Below are 7,491 nucleotides of genomic sequence, written 5' to 3' on the forward strand. Positions count from 1 at the left end.
TTTTTCTCCCCTCTAGAAGGTTTGCTGAATAAAAAGGGATTTAGTCTGTTTCCAAGGGATGTATTATCTTTTATTGGTATCAGAAAATTCTATCACTTCTCATAAAAGAAGTCCCTATTTACCATTTGCTTAAGAAGTGTCATCATGCTACTTTCAACAGCTTTTTCAATCATATGCCAGAAAATGGATGGAGGTAAACACGGTCTGGCTATCCAATGCAACAGGCTGAGTGTGAACATTTATCTATTACAGCACAGGTTTTATATATATATTTTTCCTTTAAATAAAGTAAAATTCTGTTATCAGAATTTTAATGATAATTAGTGGTTTAATTAAAACATCAACTCTCACAACACAGAACTACATAAGACCAGGAACTTTGCATCCTTTTAAAAACAAAGGATGGCATGCAAGATTAGTGCTTGAGAAATACCTGGGATTTTTTAAACTTTAGGAGAGCACAGCACTGAAAGAAGTAAAATTTGTCCTAGCTTATACTTCATTAGTTTGCAGTTGCAGTTTGTCTTAGGAGTGGCCATTTATTCAAACCTTAGTTTGGATAAGCTTACAAGCTATATACAAACACAGCACTTGAAGAGGAAAAAAAAAAAGAAGAAAAAACAAAAGGAAAAAAGAAAAAAAGCAAATTTCTTCCTTAGTTCTGGACTTTGAAGTTTCTCCACAGAAGAAGAGAAAACTAGGTCAAGCTATCAAGCTCAGTACATTTCTTTGAAATTACTGTCAAAGCCTGCATCCTTTAACTCCTCATTAAACTGCAAAGAAAAAAAATAACAGGTGCACTGGTAAACTGCATACTTATTCTTTTCCTACCAAATCTTTGTACTTTCACAACTGCATAATAGTAGTACAAATATATATTGTAGAAGAGGTGACAGGAACTTGTGCATGACAAATTAGAAAGTTACAGTACCTCTGTGCAACTTTTAATTCAATTTGAGAATGTGCATATTTAAAGATCCCAGAATCAGTTTCTTTATTGGTTCTTAACTCTTGGAAGGTCAGAATAAACAAACTGACAATACAGAAAACATGATTCAGAGCTGCAGCTCAAATGCTCGATTCACAAAACTCTCAAAACTAACAACATATTTTCAATGCTACAGTTCATTTCAGGCAGATGCCGTCTTCCAGACCCAGCTGAGCTGATAAAAATGCATGACCATCCTCTGTGCCAGTTTCCTTCAGGACTGCCAACAGAACCATTTGTCTGAGCCCTCCCTAGAGCAGCTGAATGTAAGACAGAAGAGCAAACATCTACTTTTAAAACATTTAAGCTAATCAAACTCATTTTAACAGGGGATAGTAACTTCCTCCACATGCACGGCCATATGCACAGTACACACGTGTCTGTCTGTTCTATGAACACATAAGATACTCCGTGGGGCGTTTCTTCACTTCAGTGAGACGCTGAAGTGAGGAAGCAGTGTGGTGAAGCGCTGTGCTTGGCTAGCAGAGTTAACAGCCAACCTCTCTTGCAGAATCACCAGCACCATCAGCCCTTCTTTCATCCTGCGCTCTCCTCAGATATACAACCAACAAACTGCTGATGAGCTGCCTCACATTTCATGCCTCTTAATTCCAGAACTGAACCGCAACTTATCTGTGCGGATAACATCAACATCCTGCTCTAAGAAAAATTGTGGAAAGAAGTTAAAAAGAAGGGCACAGCTTGAGGTGCTCTTTCAATTTGAGTAATTAAGCACCTTACTGCAAAGTAGCCCAGAGATTACAGGGCAGCTTATTCCCAGCACAACTTGTGATCTGTGAAACAACTTGTGTGTTGTTATGCAAAGCTCTGCAACTTACCATAATGCTACCAGGCATGAGGTATGTCCTCAGAAACCTTATTATGCAATTTAGGGGTCACTTGATGTGGCTTTGAGACAAAAGTTCAGCTCCAATATGATAAAAGTTTAGTTTCCCTGTTGGACTTTATTGTCAATTTCTATCACAGAGATAAAACTCAGTTTGGACTGATATCATGAGCTGGCAATCTAGAAAGATGTTTTGGTAGCTACACAATTATTCAAAGATCGGACTGAAATTAAGATGGTGTCTTTAAAAGCACTGCAGGCAGACATTTGCCAAATGGAGGATGAAACTATTTGAGTTACTAACGTCGCACAGACAAGGAAATAACTTTAAAAGCATCCACTTGATAATGCCTTTAAAGAGAACAGGGGAGGGAGAGCAATAATGATAATGCTTTCTGAGTGCAGTAACAGCTGTACAGCACGTACTTCTCAACACAGAATTTGAGAAAAATATTTTAGAAGTTTAATAGGCCACTTGATCATGAAGTTATACTGTACCAATTCATTCTGGTTGGAGGAACTTTTGTACTAGACATAATATTTCAAAGTAGTATTCTGAAATAAAACCTCAGTGATTATTCTGTTTGCAGTTACTACTCTATACTTCCTTTATAGCTTAAAATAGAGGACAGCACCCACCCCAGGAAAGGTTTACAGGGCTGCACAAGCTGCTGCCTATGCCCTGTCCAAGGGACAGGAGTAGCACAAGTACACACATACCAATGGCAGGACTGTAGAGACACAAAGGGAGCAAGGCAGGTTTTTAGACCAATTTTCCACAACTCCTTTCTGAACACTTACCCTACATCTCACAACATCCTCCTCCCCTTCCTCATCAAAACACAGATGTAGCTGTCCTGAAGCTGTAGCATAACTCTGCCTCACCACAATACTACAATGACAATTTAGCAAATATCTTGGAAAACCTATCTAAAGCAGGATGCAGTGTAGTAGTAGTGAGAAATGAGAGTAACTTGCTTTGCACACAAAAGCATGACCCAGAGAAATACCATCAGTAAGGTCATAGAATAAATTGAAATAGATATGATTTTCATGTATGTCTGGGTGAAAGGAATTTCGTACTCATTCTCTAACTAGAAGCATCATGAGAAGTCATCTAAAATTAATCCACATTAACTTAGTACCTCTCACCAATCACTATTTTCTTTTACTTCCTTTTTCACTTGAGCATCATGATCTAAAGAACCGCTTAATATACAGGTGTTTGTAACTCCATGTCCAAGGAGGAGATTTTTCTTCGACATGCAGACTTTGTTAAGCGCATAGAACTGTCCTGCTAATCTTTGTGCATGTTTAACCAATATCCTTATCTGTAGTTTTTTTGATACATACACACACAGGTGGTAGTTCATTAGCTACCATTTGTTTTGAACACTTTACCTTGAATTCCATTCAATCTTCCTTTTTTGGCTGAGATTGCTAAAACCAGGTGTTATCCGCGTGGATACCCAAGAGCTTAAAACATGGAACAGGAGCTGGAATATGGTAAAACTGGCAAGAGCAATACCAATAGTCAGGTTGCTGAAGGAAGCCATTGTTCTTCAGCCTGTGAAGAGAAGAAGTTGTTAATTTCAGTCCATCAACCATTCAACTTAAAGCAGCAGAGCATCTTTGATAGCTAACTTCTCAATGGAAACACTATTCACTAAAAGTATAAAAGTATCCCCAGACTTATATTTTTTAATGTAAAAGTTGTAGCTTTTTTTTTTTTTTTTAATGTAGTGTTTTGCTTGTTTTTAAAGTGCTGCCAACAGCACTTCAAAAAGTGCCAGTGAAGTCACATAAGCATGGCAGAGATTTTCAGGCCAGCTGAGGCGGCTTCAGTAAGCAACAGCCTTGCTGCAGCTCTACATTTCTGCACTTTACAGAGACAGGATTTCTCGATTTGCACTTTTGTGCCTGAGGGCTTCTCCTTGCAATATCGTGCAGGCAATGCCATTCAGGCTTTCTTCTTCTTTACACAAAAGCCTAATCTTTGGACATAGCAAGGAGCTTCCCGTCATCAGAACCAATGGTTTCAGATGCTGGACCGCCTCACTACTTCATGAGGCCTAAACCAATAGCTAAACAATTCCAAACACAAATGCCAGTTGCTAAATGCTTCAGTCATTCCTCATACATCTCCAGCACATCACAGGGCAGAGTGGTATTTCCCAGACGTCACAAACATGTGTCTGGTTTGATGTGTGTGAAGTGTTTCATATTCCAAGACTTACAAAGGCCACAAACTCTTACAAAAGTCAATTTGTATTAAGTTGAACACAAATTAGAAAACACTCACAAGCCAAATGTTTTGTTTAAAACTATTTAGATGGCTATTTAGATCATTATTTAGCTAACTGCTGTCACATCTAAAAGCAAATTGAAGACTTACAGGTTAGCATAATTTGATATTACTACAACAACCTGGTGGTAAAAAACAAAAACAAACCATTAAGAAAAAAAAACTGATAGAATGATATAATACACTGTTGTCCGCATTCATTTCACGTGCATTGTGGAATGAGGGAATGTGCATTTGATTTTTGGAATTATATCTGCATTGCAGATGGAAAGAAATGAGCACCTGGGAGAACAAAGGAAAGAAAAGAATAAAAGTCCTTTATTTAAAATAGCAACTTGTAAAAAAAAAAAATAGGTACACTCATTTAAGTATGTAGGGTAGATGGTGAGCGAATGTATGGAAATATGTTTTACATTAACACTGAGAAGTCAGCCTACATGCTCCAGATCTGCAGTGCAACCCAATACAAACTGTAGTTAAGTGAGCACAATGAGAAGGTTCAGTTCACAGAGAGCCTTTTACTCCAAATTAAAATTTGAAAGCATACACATTGCAATGTACCCTGGTTATCTGATGACCAGTTCTAGCTCAGCAGTGGATTACTCTAGAACATATTTGAGGGCACTGTACCGGAACTTTGGTTTCAAACACGAGCCTGTACATCCCGTGTTCTCTCAAGCACTTCCATGCCATTCTCCCTACATTTCTCCACTGACAAAGAGTACACAAAAAACAAATCAAGTTTTATATAAATTTTAATACTGGAAACTCTGGGGGCTAAGTCTGATTTTCTAATACTTCTCAATTTGAAAGAATAAATCAATCACTTCAACTTTATAGCCTCCGATGTAAACCTACTGAGGAGCACTGAGCGATGCCCATTCCAGACTGTGCTCCTGGGGCTGGAACTTTGTTATCACATCATTTAATTTGTAGGAAGTCCTCTCCTACATCCTTTTAACTGAAGATAACAATTCTCATGCTACCAATTGTATTCACCTGCAATGGTTACACCAATACCTCTGATTTTCAAAGGCACTGACATAAACATGGCTTTCTTTTGTCCAAGAGATTTCTCCTGCAGCGCCAGCACTCCTCAACACCTGAAGAGTTCATTAGGTAAGTGATATTTCAGTGCATGGCGGGTGTTCATCCTAGTACAGGAGATTATGGAATTAAACAGAAGACTCCCAATCATCCACTGCAAGAAATGACTTTCAAGGAGTTAACCTTTCTTCTAATCTTTCTTCTATGGACATCGTATGGGGAATTTAGGAAAAAGCAGTCGTGTGGAAAGTGCATGCTCAGACTCTGAAAGTATGATGTACATACACTACCCAGCACTTACAGCAGCAGTACAGAAATGGGACGCTGGCAAGGAAGGAAGGTACCATGGCAGCAGAGGAGAAACCAGTCACCCAGTCCCTGGTTGCTCCGACAGATACTCAGAAGAGTTTTGCAATACTGATTTCAGAAGGTGATTTCATACGTGCCTTATCAAAACACTGTTCAAGTGCCAAAGTCCGGGAATAATTCCATATTTTACTTCAGCAAATTAAAGAATGCTGTTTTTTAATTCACTTCAAGGACCACCTGCAAACACCATGTTTTATATGAGACAGAAGAACAGTTCAGCTATAGACACTTTCTCATATGTCTAAGTTGTTTTCAACTGTATCCCACTCACCATGAAAATTAACTGTTGCTTATCATCTTCTCTTTTAAATAAGAAAAAACATTCACCTTGCTGAACTAAACTTTATTACTTAAAAAAAAAAAAACAATAATACACTTCTGATTACATATAGTTTCTTTGCCCCAAGGAGAAGAGCCAAAGTTAGGAAATCAAAAGCAGCTTTCAAATACGCTGTGACCCTCTGCCCCAGTATTTTCTCATGGCATTCCAGCAAAGTCTGACCTGGACACAGAATGGCATGGATTATATATGAGCAGACACTTTATCCCCCAAACTGCACAGTCATTGATTACCATTCAGCCAGCTCATAGTGGGGAGAGTTGGTGTAACTACTTTGCAACACAGGAAAAGAGTAATGTAACAGAGTTGGATCCTCACCATTAAGTTATTGAACAGCAGTCTTCTGGCTTACCCAGATTATTGTCTTAACCATTCAGTTAGACAGTAATTACAACTTCACTCTTGCATCTTTCAAAGTATACTTTAGGTAAATAAATATTATCAAACACTGGAAGCTGACAACAGCGAGAAAGGTGTTAGTCAGACACCACCTCTAGCAGCACAGTATCAAACTGTTCTACCGACCCCAGTAATTTTGAAAGAGCTAATAACGTCACTTTTCAGTCGTACTCAGAACGAACTGAAAATACAATCCTTTCATCTGGTATTAACATCACGTGCTTTTCCTCACATTCTGTTTCAACTTGAAAGTCGGGGAAAAAAACAGAGAAGAAAACCATTAAATAGACATATATAAACTCAGAATTCATTCACCCCCCGTATGAAACAATTAGCAACTTCTGATAGCAAGAGGCCAGCACTTACTGAGAGCATAAAGGAGGAGGAGAGTTACCCAGCACTTGTGCCATCAATGGCACTCGGCATTTATGTCCTGCTCAGATTGGTGTTCCTCTGCTCACATCAGCCTTTCCCATCAGAACGGTAAGACATGCTGCTCTGCCACAGACCCAGTATAGAGGCACAAGGCCCACAGCCCTCACCTCTGCCAGGCTGGACTGCAAGACAAACAGGATCACTTTCCAAACAAGATAACGTGGTAAAACTGCAATACCAAGGCATTCCGCTCAGCACCGTGCTCTCCTGGTTTGGTTAAAACTCACAGCTCAACCCAACCTTTGTAAACCTTACTATGGTAATTTCCAAAGAACGCTGTGGTACTGCTGACTGTTGGCACACATTATAATAAACCTAATAATAAACCAGCTGCAATGCTCGAGTGCCGTTGGGTCTGAACTGCATTTTCTATTGCCCTGATTAGCTTGGGACTGCACTTGTTAGCTCAGCTCAGTAGGAAATGCAGGAAATATCCCTACCACATCGCAGCAGAAGAAGGGAGACACGAAGAAAAGCAATAACAATTATAGCTTAAGACATTCCCTGTTCTATGTAAGGACATTTACACGCCAAGCTCCACTTACGACTATGCTCCGGAGCGCCGTGGCAGCGACCCGACGCGACGCAGTTTGGTACCGAGGCGAGCTACGTGTTGCTATGTCATTTATCCGAAACATTCATCTCCTCACACACTGCGAGAAGTTCTCAGCGGGGAAGCAAGGGGGAAAACAAAGAAGGTAGGAAAGAGAGAACTTCTCGGAGCGGTCCCGAGGCGCGGCACCGGAGCCCCGCAGGAACGC

The 7,491-nt window shown here is 39.6% G+C and overlaps 1 long non-coding RNA gene across 1 annotated transcript; it reads right to left on the minus strand.

Annotated features, from left to right (window-relative positions):
• Positions 1 to 11: 11 nt before the first annotated feature.
• On the minus strand, positions 12 to 7,485 carry LOC104912263. Its single transcript, XR_794506.2, has 3 exons — positions 7,276 to 7,485; positions 6,662 to 6,852; positions 12 to 3,402 (listed from the first exon to the last, which is right to left on the minus strand). It is a non-coding gene; the product is annotated as an uncharacterized LOC104912263 (long non-coding RNA).
• Between the last annotated feature and the right edge of the window lie 6 nt (positions 7,486 to 7,491).

The sequence above is a fragment of the Meleagris gallopavo genome, chromosome 10, assembly GCF_000146605.3.
Source record: "Meleagris gallopavo isolate NT-WF06-2002-E0010 breed Aviagen turkey brand Nicholas breeding stock chromosome 10, Turkey_5.1, whole genome shotgun sequence".
In the NCBI taxonomy this organism is placed as follows: domain Eukaryota; kingdom Metazoa; phylum Chordata; class Aves; order Galliformes; family Phasianidae; genus Meleagris; species Meleagris gallopavo.